Here is a 16,580-nt window from a genome sequence, read left to right as displayed (position 1 = left end):
CTCTGGTTCACACAGCAGCCGCAGGGCAAGAATTAAATGCCTGCACGCCTGGAGACGATGCCTGTACCTCTTGAGCAGAGCTGATTTCCTTTCCAACAGGAGTGGGAGCCTCCCTTGGAGGCTATAGAAATGCCGTCATCAACATGGGATTATGCTGTGGAGAACTGTATACGGTGGCTTGCAAGAGCTCCATGAGCACGTCTGTCTGGCTGCGCAACCAATGGAAGTGTCAGGCACGGGTACAACACGCATCCGAATCCGCAGAAGAGGCAGTGGAACACAGTCAGGACACAATTTAGCCAGACTGGCCTAAAAGATAGAAGTAAATGCTCACTCGGCTCTCGAAGCCGAGGTGTACCCAGGTAGAACACCAGACGCTCACAACAACGTCGTTCCAGCAGTGTTCTCTCCATGTCTGGAGGGTTTGAAACGTCCACTGCGAATCAATAGGATTAAAATCAGGATGCCCGCTACTGATGGCAGGACCAAAGGAAGCCCTCCAAAAAACGCTTCCCAGTACGGAGTGTATAAAAGCTGGAATTACTCCGAAGATGGTCTGAAAGGTGGTTAAGAGACCTGATCCAAGGCGCTTAAATAAGTGTACAATCCTACTTGTATCAGACATGTTAAAGATACGATGAACTATTTCTTAGAAATGGATCAGTAATTCGTATGGACCAAAGCCTGTATCTCTGCTGACGACCTTGCAGCCTGGAGATCAAAAGTCTCTCGGGTTGGAAGTTAAGGCCACATTTTGTTGAAACAACATGGCTTTGGATCTGCTCAGAGAATCAAACCTTATACTGGAATCATTCAATGAAGGCCACAGTGGTGCCTCCCTAACTGTGCGAGCCAGGGGAAACAATACTTGCTCACAACAAACAACCCTGACGTTAACGGTCACTAGATATACATCCCATAACATCCTTGATCCTTAAGCATTAAATAACTCACATTTGAGAGTAACTCGAAAACTGGATGAATCCCTCCAGCTGGGTAGCCCTTCAAGTAGTATGGTAAGTTTGCTATTGAAGCATTACATGCTCCATGAAGCAAGACCTCCTTGCACACCAAAGACCCTCTAAAAGCCTTCTCCCAGTCTGTACTTCCGTGTCCTTATTTCTACACCTATATCTGTACAGTACCTCCCAGGTTTCCTGTGTTTCCTTCACCCAACGCTTCATACCTTCCTGCTTGGATGTATCTAAATCAGTGTTGGAATTGTAATATCGTGATTGGCAACGTGATATAGCCATGAATTAACCATTCCATAGATGGTGACTCTGGTACTGTAAAAGGTAACTTCTCAAATTTTTCAATGAGCAGCATGGTGTACTTTTCATTAATGTGTGCCATGGGCAGTTGTCTGTTGGTCAGATTGTAAGCCGAAAACAGGTTTGAGCAGTTAATGTACCAACATGGCACGTGGCCAGAACGCAGCTATTGTAGCGTCTTCAAAAGCATAATGGAGCGCAGTTGAGTTTGCCCATGTTGTAGAATAGGCAAATCGTGTTCCAATGCGTCAATTGCCGAGGACACAATGTTGCCCAGTGAATAAATATGTGAAGAAAGTGTGGTCTACCACAGCCAAGGCCTTTTCAAGGTTAATTCTATCAATCTCACGTAATCTCTCAGCAGAACCCTGTTGGGAGACTTTCCACAGTTCAGTTGTAGATGGCATACAAGAAGCGTGGTTTACTTGGTTTCTTGGGACCTAGCAAGAAATCCCTAAGATCCATGTTGTCTGACAGAAGGGACAAGTGGTGTTTCTCCTGTAAAAGTGGTGAGGTTATTAGCCATTCTAGGCATAACGTCCCAACATTACAAGAAGTCCCTACCCCTGGGTCGTCTTTGTGTACATAGCGTGGGTCAGGCCTATGGATACTAAACCCTCCGGTGGTACCCTTGAATCTAGACTGACACCTGTTAGTGTTGATAGGCTAAACCAACCATCCCTTTCAATTGGGAACTGATGAATTGTATGTACCATTCTGTATCATTGTACTCAGTACCTCCTCACTTATCAGAATATCATTCGATATACCTTCAATAGGTATGGACGAGGGCATACTTGGTGTCTTCAGGTCTCTCATTTTTGCAAACCCGTAGCAGGTAGTCTGTTGCACTGTTCTTTATTATCTATTGGTATAAGGCAAGCTCTAAATAAAGCCTCTGTTCCCTGCCGTTCTTTTGTTCCTGAGATCGATTTTGTATCTATCGTGTCCCTCAAATAGTCAAAACCTTGTATAGACAATTGGGAGATAAAAGGTGCTGAATATATAAGCTTGGTGTTTGTCAGCATATTTTTCTGCGCAGTTACATTTATTTGTGCAAGCTTATTATAGTATGACACTGGGTCTGATGTATTGAACCCTGAAAAGTATGCACATTTCTGTGCAAATGTGGCAGAACTACCTTTTGGTGGTGTTGGGCAATGTTCCCATGGATGGTAAGTGTTAACAGTGTGTGGGACACTAGCTTTGTACAAAAAGTGATGACCATAATGTTGGTAACAATCCATAGTATTGAAGTTAGGTGTATCTTCATACAATTCCCTGTAAGAGAATGTAGCAGATTGTTCTAAATCAGAGAACAATGTATTTACAGTCTCAATGTCCCAATCATCAGAGACTGTACTTGGGGTGATGAAATCATTCAATGGAATTTTAAGCACATGTGGTATTTTCAAATGTTCAATAATACCAAATACATCTAATGAAACCCTATCCCAAACTAAACCATGAGGTACTGGAACTGCTGTAATGTTCACTAGGGACAGGTCTTTTTGTTCACAGTGTGATGATGTATGAGGTTTCAAAATCTAGTTTACAGGTTGTACTGCAGAGCGTTGTGGGAGGTAATGTTAATTCAGTAGTCGGAAAAAGACATTTACTATACCAATCCAAATTAACAGGAATAGGATCCCTAATGCAAACCAAAGATGTAACCAAAGGGGATACAAAGTAAGTCTTTTTCAGCCAGAGATAGAATTGTCAGAAGTTTTCTTTTGTGGAAATGGGTGGCGTTTGCTCAGGTTCACTTGGATCTGAAAAAAAGTCATCGAAGTTGATGAAGTAGCCAGATGCAGTTCGATCTAACTTTGGTAGCTCAGCAAGGTATTTAGAACTGGCAGTTGCTTCTTGTGAAGGCACATTGATGTATATTACATTGCAGGGCCTTATTGCAAATTGCTTTTCAGTTGCATATGGATGATGTTCAATTTCACCTGGTGTAATTTGTACTCCGGTATTTGATACTTTAGCATTTTGCACAGGGGAGTCTTGAAACGTAACTAGTCTTTCCATCAGAACTTCCTGTACAGCAGCGAGAGGAGATCTGCGGCTACTCAGGATTTCACGTGGCCTACTGTTGAGAATCGGCCACATAGTATGATTTGATCAGATCAATGGAGACAAATCTTTTTTTTCTTTTTTGCCTTCAAGAGGTGGGAGAAGTACTGTTCTTGTTTATTGAACCCCCAGGACAGGTACAGGTGTTCTGTAGGTTGGCCCAAACTCCTTGTCCATGATCATTCATCTATCTTCGGGACCCAGGCAGGCCTTGCTGGAACCGGTTTCACTTCCCCATTGGTGGTGCTTTTTACTTGGACGTTGCTTTGCAATGCCCAGAATTCATTAAGTTCCTGTAATACAGCCAAACGATCATTCAATTCAAATGGTTTTACATCTGCCTCTGTGCTGGCTCAATCAAGGTAAGGTACCCACAATCTTGTCCAAACAGGATCTCATAGGGGGTATGTCTCCTCAAGGACCTTCTTGGCATGTTGTTAAGTGCCGTTTGGACCCCATACGTGACTGACCCAAGTACCACCCGTACCTAATACCCTTGCTTTAGGTCCCGGTTTTTCCCCTCCACCACCGAATTTCCCTTGGGAGGGTAGGGAGAGGAGTACACCAAGGCTATGCCCATACTTTCCATGGCTTCTATATTGGAATGGATTGGAAACCCTTCAGGGTATGTCGAGGTTGACGCAGCACGCACTTTTAAAAAAAGTTGGCTACCAGTCTCTTGCCTTCACTTGATAGCTCATAGCCCAAAAATAGGACATTGAGATGGGCAATATTCGAGGCATATGAGCTGTTGATCATATGCTGTGCATAGATCGCCATCTAGTGTTGGGTCCGGATGTTTGTACTTAGTTTTTTTATTTCGAGGATGTATTTCCATTCATGAGGTAGGTGACTCCTTCTTTCGGTGATGGTGTGCATGAGCATTGACTCCATTGGTAGATTTTTTTTTTTCTGCCATCGGGTTAGGATGTGAAGTGTATTCCAGTTAGGCACGGTTTCCTCGGGCCCCCTTCGATGCGCAATCCACTACCCTCAACAGTATTGTTTATCAATCGCGTTTTCCATTCTCCACGTATCGTTTACACTCAAACCTTCGTTCGTAAGATTCGTGGAAGGCCATTGGGCCTACCCTTGCTGGGGTCAATAGCAGTCTATGGAACAGACTCCATTCAAGTTCTGTCCAGGGTGTTGTGCTAATTTTCCGCGCACTGACTTGCACGAAGTGTGCAACCTTTGCCTATCACTGGAACACGACGAGAAGGACTGCGACACGTTTCATTCGAAGAAGACGCTCCGTGACCGTCTGGCTCGACGTCACGAAATGTACCAGCAAAGTGGCTTAGCACCGGATCACCTCGAAGATGAGTCCTAACACGACGAATCACAAGCGCTGGAAGCCGAAATGGAGGACAACACCTCTCCGTGTCTGAAGCCGTCTCTAATGCCGAAGACCTCACACCGGGACAATGGATCGTGAGTGAAGAGACTTCCTTCCCCTACCATCCGGTCCCTCCTTGGCCTTCGGGCCAAGGTCGGCACCGAGAATAGGTTTCGAGAGCCCCGAAACATAAACAGCCTTCAGGTTTGGGGTCTACTTGTCCTCACGCCGGTGCCAACCTGAAACCTTAGGTGTTGAAATCCAAACATATTCTGGTTTCTGTGCCACCTGTCTATAAGCTTAAATCTTCAGAGCCGAAACTTTCGACACCAAAACCTGCATCTAAAGAAAGTACTTCAACTAACCGATATTCCACCTTCGGATCCGAAACGGAAGGAAATTGTAATTTATCTAGAAACTGGACAGATTCATGCCAAACTTCCTGAGAAGAGGAAAATGGGCTTAGAAGAAGGCGACCACTTTCTTCTAAAAAGGAAAAATATGGGTACTAACCCTTCTCCACCATATATTCCACCTTCTTCAACCATTGATCCAAATTTACTCTTTACACCTACACATTCTCCACCACCACCATCACCTGACCCACAGGATACAGGGGATGGGGATAGATGACTACACACCACAGGATACTGACCCATGTGATAATTATAATGCTGACCCTCAGCCAGCTAATGACCATGACCCTGACCCTGGCCTATATCCATCGAGACCTTCTGCTCCAGATGAGAACATTGGATATAATGAGCTCGTTAACAGAGATGCACAATACCATGGAGTAGAGCTTCATAAAGAGACTTCAGAGGAGGATTTTTTGTTTGACACACTAAGTTTATCTCAAAGGGCTACACAAACATGATCAATGTTAAAGGGTTTGCTTAAACATACTGATGACCTCTTTAAAGACCCTGTAAGAGCTAGAATTATCACTCCCAGGGTAGAGAAAAAGTAAAAATCTGCACCTAATGACCCTGTGTATATCAAAGGCCAGTTACCCTTGGTAAAGAGCTAATTCGCACGGGGGGAGCCCCTCCTCCTGATAGAGTCCAAATTCATTGACGCTTCGGGCAAAAGGGTAGCGTCACAGGCCGCTAATCATTAGCGCTTTGCCAATGCTCTATTGGCTCTTGCACTATTGGCAAGGTATGACGGAGCTCATTATGATGAGTTCAAAGCTCATTGAATTTCTTCCTGATGAGTCTAGAGCTAGTGACCTTATTCAAGAGGGTAAATTAATAACTAATACCTCTATCGGGTGTGCTCTAGATCAGGCCGACACGGCAGCTCGGGCAGTAAATACTAGTGTACTGCTCCGTAGACATGCTTGGTTAAGAATTTCAGGATTCAAGCCTCAGGTCAAGCCTCTATTCTTAATCAACCCTTTGACAAAGAACACCTCTTTAGTCCAGCTGTCGATACATCACTAGAAAAGATGAAAAAGGATACTGAAGTTGCTAAGTCCATGGGGGGCCTTACAATCACCTTCCAACAGAGGATCCTTTTGTCGCTCATTTTACAGGGGCGGCTCCAAAAATATCTTCAGACAATCACTCTTCCTCTTACAAGGGCAACAATTAGTCACCATCTTCAAGAGGTTTTTTGAAAGGTGGATATAGAGGAAACAACGGCAAGGAAAGAGGTAGAGGTAACAACACACACTTCCGCTGCAAACACCAAATAGTGACTTCCTTTCCATACCCCCGACCATCCCACTCCTGTTGGGGGGCGTCTTTCCCTACTTCTACCCATTTGGAATACGATTACATCAGACAAATGGATTCTACAAATTATCCAAACTGGTTATTGCCTGGAGCTTACAAGCACTCCACCGAACATTCCTCCAGGGTCACACCTCATGTCACAAGAACATTTCACCCTTCTAAAGAAAGAGGATCTCTCTTTGTTGCAGAAAGGTGCAATAGAACCAGTCCCTTTCTATATCGGGGAGCAGGGGTGTACTCCCTCTACTTTCTATTTCCTAAAAAGGATGGCTCTCTCAGGCCTATATTAGACCCCAGGGAACTAAATCTATACATCCAGTCGGACCATTTTCATATGGCAAAACTTCAACAAGTGCTTCTCCATCTTCAGCGAGGTGACTATCTCTCCACTCAGGATTTAAAAGACGCTTACTTTCATATTCCAATACACCCTGGGCATTGCAGATACCTCTGGTTTGTGGTAGCAGGTCAGCACTATCAATTCAAAGTCCTCCCATTTGGAGTAACAACTGCACCCAGGGTTTTCACAAAATGCTTGGCAGTAGTCGCAGCCCATCTAAGAAGACCACATATTCATGTCTTCCCATACTTAGATGACTGGCTCATAAAGTGCAGCTTGCACAACAGCTGTCTACGCCACACACAAAAAACTGTGCAATTGCTCCACTAGCTAGAATTCACAGTAAATCTGTCCAAATCCCATCTCCAACCATCCACTTCTCAAGCATATCTAGGGGCTACTATAAACTCACAAAAAGCTCTAGCATACCCAACTCCAGCCAGAGTCCGGAATATACAATCCCTGATGTCTCAGTTTCAGCCTCAACACACCTTACCAGCTCGAGTGTTCATGCAGTTACTGGGAATTATGGCGTCTTGCTTTTTATATCCCCTACTCAAGACTTCAAATGCGTCCCCTGCAGTAATGCTTAGTATATCAGTGGACCCAAGCTCACAGTCTGTTATCAGATCTAGTGTTGGTAGAAGGCCGCACCCATCACTCTCTGCAGTGGTGGAACATACAAAACATTTTAAAAGGGCGGCCCTTCAGCAACCCAGTTCCACAGATAGTACTGACAGCAGACGCATCACTGACCGGTTGGGGAGCTCATCTCCAAACCCACACAATTCAGGGCATTTGAAGCTTGCAGCAGAAACCGCATTATATTAATAATCTAGGGCTGCTAGCGATTTTTCTAGCACTGAAAGCATTTCAAGTTAGCTAGTATGCAAGACTGTCCTAATTCGTACAGACAACGTGACAGCCATGTACTGCATACAAAAACAGGGAGTGGGACACACTCCATCTGTCATAGCTAGCACAGACCATCTGGAAATGGGCCATACATCACAAAATATATCTCCTAGCAGAACACCTTCCAGGATAGACAATCAGATGGCAGATTTGCTCAGTTGTCCGACACAGCAAATCCACAAATGAGAAATTCTCCCTCAAGTTCTCCTCCCATTCTTCCAAATGTGGGGATTCCCACACAGACTTGTTTGCCACAAATTTAAACACAAAAAAAACAAAGTTCGCGTCCAGGTATCCACACCCATTGTCCAAGGGCAATGCACTATGGATGAATTGGTCAGGGATATTTGCTTACGCTTTTCTGCCTCTCCCACTCATTCCATTAGTGGTTCAGAAACTCAAACAACCATCCCTGACACTAATCCTAGTTGCTCCCACATTGGCGCATCAACCTTGGTTCACAACCCTATTGGAACTCTCAGTAGCTCCTCACCAAAAACTACGTCTTACACACAATCTCCTCACACAGAGCCATGGAGACATAAGACATCCAGATCCCTATCAACTCAATCTGGCAATCTGGCTCCGGAATACTCAGAGTTTGGCTATCTTAATCTACAGCCAGACTGCATGAGCTTTATCAATGAGGCCACACATCCTACCACAAGAACATTCTATGCAGCAAAGTGAAAGCGGTTTGTGATATACTGTAATAACCACATCAACCTGTTTTATTCTTCTGTACAAAACATATGTTATTTCTTACATCTACAACATTCCAATTTAGCGTACACGTCCATACGCTTACATCTGACTGCAATAGCTTCACACCTCCAGAAAAGACAGCTATCTCTTTTTAGAGTGTCTGTTATCAAAGCCTTTATGGAGGGGCTCAAGAGTCATCCCCCCCGAGACGTCCACCTGCTCCAGTGTCGAATCCAAACATTGTTCTCACCAGAATAATGGGTCCACCATTTGAGCCACTGCACAAATGTGAACTGCAATTTCTGACATGTAAAGCTGCCTTCCTCGTTGCTATCGCATCACTCAGAAGAGTGGGTGAGCTTCAGGCATTAACTATAGAAGAACCCTTTTTACAAATGCTCCAAAATAGTGGTTCTTCGGACTAATCCTAAATTCATTCCTAAAGTCATTTCTGCTTTTCATATCAATCAGTCTGTTGAGTTACATGTGTTCTACCCTCAACCAGATTGTGGCAGAACGTGCCCTACATACATTAGATGTGAAGAGAGCATTGCTTAATTACATAGAAAGGCTAAAACCTTTCTGTAATACAAGTCAACTTTTTGTTTCTTGCCACACAAAGGCAATCTCATATCAAAATCAGGTATTGGCAAGGTGGATAGTCAAGTGCATTCAAATATGCTATGCAAAAGCAAAACTAATGTTAACAATTCCCCCTGGGAGCTTCTATGGCATTCTTAGGAAATATACCCATAAATGACCTATGCAAAGCTGGAACATGGTCTACACCTCACACAGGCACAAAACACTATTGTGTAGATGTATTAGCCAGACAACAAGATTGAGTGGGCCAGGTAGTTTTACATACACTATTTCAGACCACTGCAACAGATATAGGTTAACCACTGCTTTGGGAGATAACTGCTATATAGTCTATGCCCCGCATAGGATCTACAGCTCATATGCCTCAAACGGAAAATGCTACTTGCCCAATATGCATCTGTTCTTGGCATATAGAGCTGTAGAGTCATATGTGCCCTCCTGCCTCCCTGGGGGCCTATACCTATTGCTGTAACATCTTACTTAGATACATGCATTTATGGACCTCTCCTTTTACTACTCTTACTAACTCCATTGTCACACTAACAATGGAGTCGATGCTCATGCGCACTATCACCGAAAGGAGGAGTCACCTACCTTTTGACTGGAAAGACTAATTTGGAGAAAAACAAAGTGCAAATATCCGGACCCAAAACTAGATGGGGATCTATGCACAGCATATAAATCTACAGCTCTATATGCCATGAACAGATGCATACTGGGTAAGTAGCATTTTCCTTTTGAATCCTTGAAATTAAATTTTTAGCCCAAAATGGTGAATCCCACAATTATGTTGTTCACCCTGCACAAGTGTTCAAGTAATTCATCGTCCGTCAGATAGATGTCATCTATATAGGACACTGCCTCCTTGTTGCATGTTTGTAATAATACTGACACTCTTGCCGAGAATAGCCCTGGGCTGTTCTTATACCCCTGGGGCAAATGACAGAAGTGATGCTGAGGGCAGAAAATGGTGTCAAATATCTATCTGGAGCTATATTTTGGCAGAAGAATCCATTTGAGGTATCTAATGTTGTTTTGTATATCTTCCGCACAGTTATTCATTAATTCGGCACTATGTGCGTATTGAACTGCAAATGTTTGTGTGCATTCGTTTAAATGTCGATAAATCAAAACTAGACTATATGAGTTGTCCGGTTTCATTACAGGAAACAAAGGATTATTCATTAGAGAGGTGCAAGTTTCAATCTCACCTTGTTATTCAAGTTGGGCTAAGATTTCTTTGAACTGTCTTTTTGCATCATTTTTAATAGGGTACTGTCTTTGTGGATTTGGAGTAGATTTTAAAGGGATTTCGTGGTGAGTAGACTCCATGTCCCATCCTATATGATTGCTGTATAATGACTGAGCTAGTGCTAGCGCCCACTCCTGCGCATAGGAATGTTTTAAAGATTCTGGAACTAGGTCGGAGAAAGCATACAAAATTACGCTTTCCCCTTTTGGGCAATCATCACAAATTCTGGGGGCCAAACTTTTTCATATGTTAAGTTCTCCCAAAAGAGAACTTTAACTTTTCTGGGGCATGGCTTGCACGAGCAAGATGGCGGATGCGATCTAAAATCGCTCCGCCATACATTCAAATTATCCAAGGATTATTCCCGCACCATATGCCATCCGGTAGTCCCGGAATACCCCTGTTGAACTGCGAGTTCGCTGATCGCACAAATACCTCTGCAGAACTGAACCAAAGCGTGTAGCCCGTGCCGCTTCCCGAAGACATAACTTGAGCAGGGCCGGCGGAGGGGCGCCAACTGGAGAAACAAGGGGTATACTGCCCGAAACCCCGGCGACAGAAGATACCCCCTGCTTGAGCTCCAGAAGGATGGAGGACAAGCGCTGGCAGACCTGATGCTCTGAACTGAGGTGGAATAGGGGGATGGCAGTTGGGCGGGGCAGCCGCCTGAATCGTGGTGGCCCCGGATCTTGTGTGGCAGAAGACCCTGGTCTGGGTCAGGGTCCTACACTATTGGCAGAGGGGGGCAGACCTGGTAAGAAGTGGGGGAGCCTGACCGCACAGGTGGCGTTGCACCGGGACAAGATGACCCCCTGCGGGGGAGCGGTTATGGTTCTGGCCACGGAGACTTCAGCAGGGGAAATACGTACAGAACACAGCGCAGCCAGCACATGTTAAATCAAGCGGCCATGGGACCAAGCATCATAGGGGTGGAGCGGTCGACATAGAGCCGTGAGGACCAGGCTTTCAGGAACCCTGCCTTCCGTCCACCCGCTGCCTGCCTGGGCGACCAACAAGGGCACATGTGGGGTCACAGGGCATAAACTCTAGGCAATATCGAACTTGCGGACAGTTGACTTTATACCTGGCAGCTGAGCTGCGACTGTGCGCACATACAACACCTATATCGCAGGAGACTGCTGACGCACGCTCAGATGACATGTTAAGATGGGACGTACCAGGGGAGGGGGCTCCGGAACCTCCTCGTGCACATCATCTGCAGCGGAGAAGATGGAGCACCAGGACCCTCAGGACATGCTGAATATGCCACTCGAAGACAGTTCTGATGCTATCTTAAAAGCCATTGAACGTTCCAGACTGTCTCTTGAGTCTAAGAGATAATATGACCACAGAATTAATACTTCTGCATGCAGACCATTGAAAATTAGCTGACCGCATCACTAAGGTGGAACATGTCCTAACAGAAGTACAGCGAAAAAGAACAGGAGTGAAACCCATAAACCAAACTGGGACTGGGTATACGGTATATATAGAGCACAATGTCCCAATAGGTACAAATAGATAAGGCAATTTCAAATATGCATGCATCAAGCATTACAGGCAAAGGACAACAAGGAGTCTCAATTCATTTGTGAAAGGCTTATTAATCACCGTTCTTTTCAAACGGGAATACAGTTAAAAAGCAGCACTGTATATGAAAGCATTCATGAGACAACCCAAATGACACTTGGTGACAAGGTGATAATAAGGTGAAAGTGACGACGCAAGTGAACGTGGTGAACAGCGTGATCGGCGCAAAAGTGACAAGGAATATACAGTGCAGGCTCAAAAATAAATTCACATTATTTCAAATTTCAAGTAAAACACAGTTATGAGCCCAAAGGTAATGCGCCAGAGAATTGCGCTGCAGTGTCGACGGCTTTTCGATCCTCAGTGGTTTGGGATCCTCTTCAGGACAGGGTTGACAATTGATGGAGTGCTGCAAGGGGACAAAGTTTAATTTGAGAGATCGGGCAAGGGTGTAGGAAGGGCTAACTCTAAGGACGGATGTGTGAGCCGGGTGGAAAAACATATCAGTCACAAGTGGAAGAGCCAAGTTATTAAAGGGCAGACCTATGTAGTGATCGTGAAGGTTGTGATTGGTCACATGCAATTACTCAGCGCGTGAGTTAAGGACAGGGGACCTAAGGTGGAGGTATAGGGAAGTTACAAGGTTAAGATGCAGGCATGTGAAAATGGCATACCTGAGATGAAGAAACCGCTGGTACTGGGTAGTTACCAGTCGTAAATTGACTTAGGTGCAGGCGATCCTGCAGAGAAGAAAAGCAATATTCAGAAAGCCGGTGGAGGCGAGGGGCGGGGGTGCAGTGGGGGGAGGTGGGAGGGAGGGGGGAAGGGGAAGGATGGAGAACGAAGGAGGCACAACTTACAAAGGAATGAGTCGAGATCCGTCCTGGGGGAGTTCCAGGTATCATAGATTGAAGCTGGTGCAGCGCCTGAAAGGAGAAAGCCTGTTTCAGAGCGAGCGGCCAAAACGCGAGTGCTACCAATAATAAGGATCTCGGGGCACTTGGGCGGTAACTAGGCAATGCGGGCGAGGGATTACCTGAATGAATCTGGCGCTGTAGCAGACTGAATCAATGGTGCGAGTTCCGACTTGTACGGAGATTTGTGACGGCTCGGGACTGCTAGATCTAACCAGGAAGTAACTGGTAGAAGGGGCGGATGACGTGTTGGAAAGGGGCGTGGAGGGAGGGAAGGAGCATGGAAAGAGAGGGAGTGACTACACATAATTGAAGCGTAGTTCGAGGCAATGTATGGCAACAACCTAGTATGATATACCAATAGTGTAATTACAACAATTTATTGGAAAACACAGATGTGACAATTATGATTGGAAACACAGTTAACTAATGGTTCCTAAAGCATGATGTATAGATATTAATCAGGGGTGACTACGCGTAATTGAGGCATGGCTCGAGACAGTGTTTGGGAGCAACCCTGTATGGATGGTATAATAATTGCTGCATGAAAGGGATTACACAAATATTGGTATAGCAATTATGGTTAAAAACATAATAAAGCAAAAGGCTCATATAACATGATGTAAGCATTAATCAGGCTCAAAGTGGTAGAGAGAAATTGAGAGTACTGGAATAGACATTCACGAAGTAACAGTACTATTCCACTCATCCAGAGTATTTAGGCCCCGGTTTACAGAGTCTGCCAATGAAATCCATTTACACTCGGCCCGATTCAGAAGCATTGTTATGTTACCACCTCTAATTGGGAGTCTGAGGTGTTCAATCACCTGCCACTGCCGGTCAATGTCTCGATGTCTGTTCTCAATGAAATGAGGTACAAGGGGAGCTGAAAGAACCTGGCAATTTATTCTACTTTTATGTTGAATAATGCGCTGTTTCACCATTTGGGTGGTCAGACCAATGTATAGCAGATCGCAGGGGCAGCGAATGGCGTAGATCACATGTGTAGTTTTACAGTTGGTGTGGCAATTTAGTTTGTGACTTATTCCATTGTATATAAACTCTTTGGTGTTGAAGGTAAGTTCGCATACACTACAACTCTGGCATTTGTAATGTCCTCGAATTGGTGTAAGGCCCCAAGCTGATGTGATGGTGTTTTTATCTTTGGAGGTATCTGGCCATGTGATAGCATGCACCAAATGATTAGCAATGTTATTCCCACGTTGATATGAGAAAAGGGGGGGATCATGGAATTGCTTGTCAGATCGTAGCACTCCCCAGTTCTTTTTAATGGTTGCACTTATTTTATTACTGTCTGGACCAAAGGTTGAGACGAACGGGATCCTCGTCGTTGTCTTCTTGGTGTTGGGAATCAGTAGATTCTTGTGAACAAACTAATACACAGAGGTTATCCCCGAAGATTGGTTACTAGAGCCAAGAAGCGTGCCTGGTACAACCACCGGGAAAATCTACTGATTCCCAACACCAAGAAGACGACGACGAGGATCCCGTTCGTCTCAACCTTTGGTCCAGACAGTAATAAAATAAGTGCAATCATTAAAAAGAACTGGGGAGTGCTACGATCTGACAAGCAATTCCATGATCCCCCCCCCTTTTTTCATATCAACGTGGGAATAACATTGCTAATCATTTGGTGCATGCTATCACATGGCCAGATACCTCCAAAGACACCATCACATCAGCTTGGGGCCTTGCACCAATTCGAGGACATTACAAATGCCAGAGTTGTAGTGTATGCGAACTTACCTTCAACACCAAAGAGTTTATATACAATGGAATAAGTCACGAACTAAATTGCCACACCAACTGTAAAACTACAAATGTGATCTACACCATTCGCTGCCCCTGCGATCTGCTATACATTGGTCAGACCACCCAAATGGTGAAACAGCGCATTATTCAACATAAAAGTAGACTAAATTGCCAGGTTCTTTCAGCTCCCCTTGTACCTCATTTCATTGAGAACAGACATCGAGACATTGACCTGCGGTGGCAGGTGATTGAACACCTCAGTCTCCCAATTAGAGGTGGTAATATAACAATGCTTCTGAATCGGGCCGAGTGTAAATGGATTTCATTGGCAGACTCTGTAAACCGGGGCCTAAATACTCTGGATGAGTGGAATAGTACTGTTACTTCGTGAATGTCTATTCCAGTACTCTCAATTTCTCTCTACCACTTTGAGCCTGATTAATGCTTACATCATGTTATATGAGCCTTTTGCTTTACTATGTTTTTAACCATAATTGCTATACCAATATTTGTGTAATCCCTTTCATGCAGCAATTATACCATCCATACAGGGTTGCTCCCAAACACTGTCTCGAGCCATGCCTCAATTACGCGTAGTCACCCCTGATTAATATCTATACATCATGCTTTAGGAACCATTGGTTAACTGTGTTTCCAATCATAATTGTCACATCTGTGTTTTCCAATAAATTGTTGTAATTACACTATTGGTATATCATACTAGGTTGTTGCCATACATTGCCTCGAACTACGCTTCAATTATGTGTAGTCACTCCCTCTCTTTCCATGCTACTTCCCTCCCTCCACGCCCCTTTCCAACACGTCATCCGCCCCTTCTACCAGTTACTTCCTGGTTAGATCTAGCAGTCCCGAGCCGTCACGAATCTCCGTACAAGTCGGAAATCGCACCATTGATTCAGTCTGCTACAGCGCCAGATTCATTCAGGTAATCCCTCGCCCGCATTGCCTAGTTACCGCCCAAGTGCCCCGAGATCCTTATTATTGGTAGCACTCGCGTTTTGGCCGCTCGCTCTGAAACAGGCTTTCTCCTTTCAGGCGCTGCACCAGCTTCAATCTATGATACCTGGAACTCCCCCAGGACGGATCTCGACTCATTCCTTTGTAAGTTGTGCCTCCTTCGTTCTCCATCCTTCCCCTTCCCCCCTCCTTCCCACCCCCCCGCACCCCCCTCCCATCCCCCCGCCCCTCGCTTCCACCTCCCCCGGTTTTCTGAATATTGCTTTTCTTCTCTGCAGGATCGCCTGCACCTAAGTCAATTTACGACTGGTAACTACCCAGTACCAGCGGTTTCTTCATATCAGGTATGCCATTTTCACATGCCTGCATCTTAACCTTGTAACTTCCCTATTCCTCCACCTTAGTTCCCCTGTCCTTAACTCACGCGCTGAGTAATTGCATGTGACCAATCACAACCTTCACGATCACTACATAGGTCTGCCCTTTAATAACTTGGCTCTTCCACTTGTGACTGATATGTTTTTCCACCCGGCTCACACATCCGTCCTTAGAGTTAGCCCTTCCTACACCCTTGCCCGATCTCTCAAATTAAACTTTGTCCCCTTGCAGCACTCCATCAATTGTCAACCCTGTCCTGAAGAGGATCCCAAACCACTGAGGATCGAAACGCCGTCGACACTGCAGCGCAATTCTCTGGCGCATTACCTTTGGGCTCATAACTGTGTTTTATTTGAAATTTGAAATAATGTGAATTTATTTTTGAGCCTACACTGTATATTCAAAAAAACCTTTAGTAGTCCCCCAATCACTTCGGGCATTAAACATAGAAATAAATAAAGTAATACGGGGGCAATATTTATCATTTAATGAGGAAGCCAACCAGAAGTTAGCACTTTTAAAAAGAAGGAGATCCAGGCTTAAGGCCCGTTTAAAACGAAATAAGGAGGATTCAGTATGGATTCAACTTAGGGAAGCTTCTTATAACGGCCAAGCCAAGACATTCTGGTCATTAATTGGCAAAGGCTGTGGTACTAGAGTCAGTCCTACGCCTATTACCATTGATGAACAGACCTGGGTCCAATATATTGAGAATTTGTACAGTAATAATAATTTACAATTAAACAATGTTGCAACTTATGTTG

The sequence above is a fragment of the Lissotriton vulgaris genome, chromosome 3_1, assembly GCF_964263255.1.
Source record: "Lissotriton vulgaris chromosome 3_1, aLisVul1.2, whole genome shotgun sequence".
NCBI classification, from domain to species: domain Eukaryota; kingdom Metazoa; phylum Chordata; class Amphibia; order Caudata; family Salamandridae; genus Lissotriton; species Lissotriton vulgaris.
Note: the sequence above shows the minus strand (reverse complement) of the source record.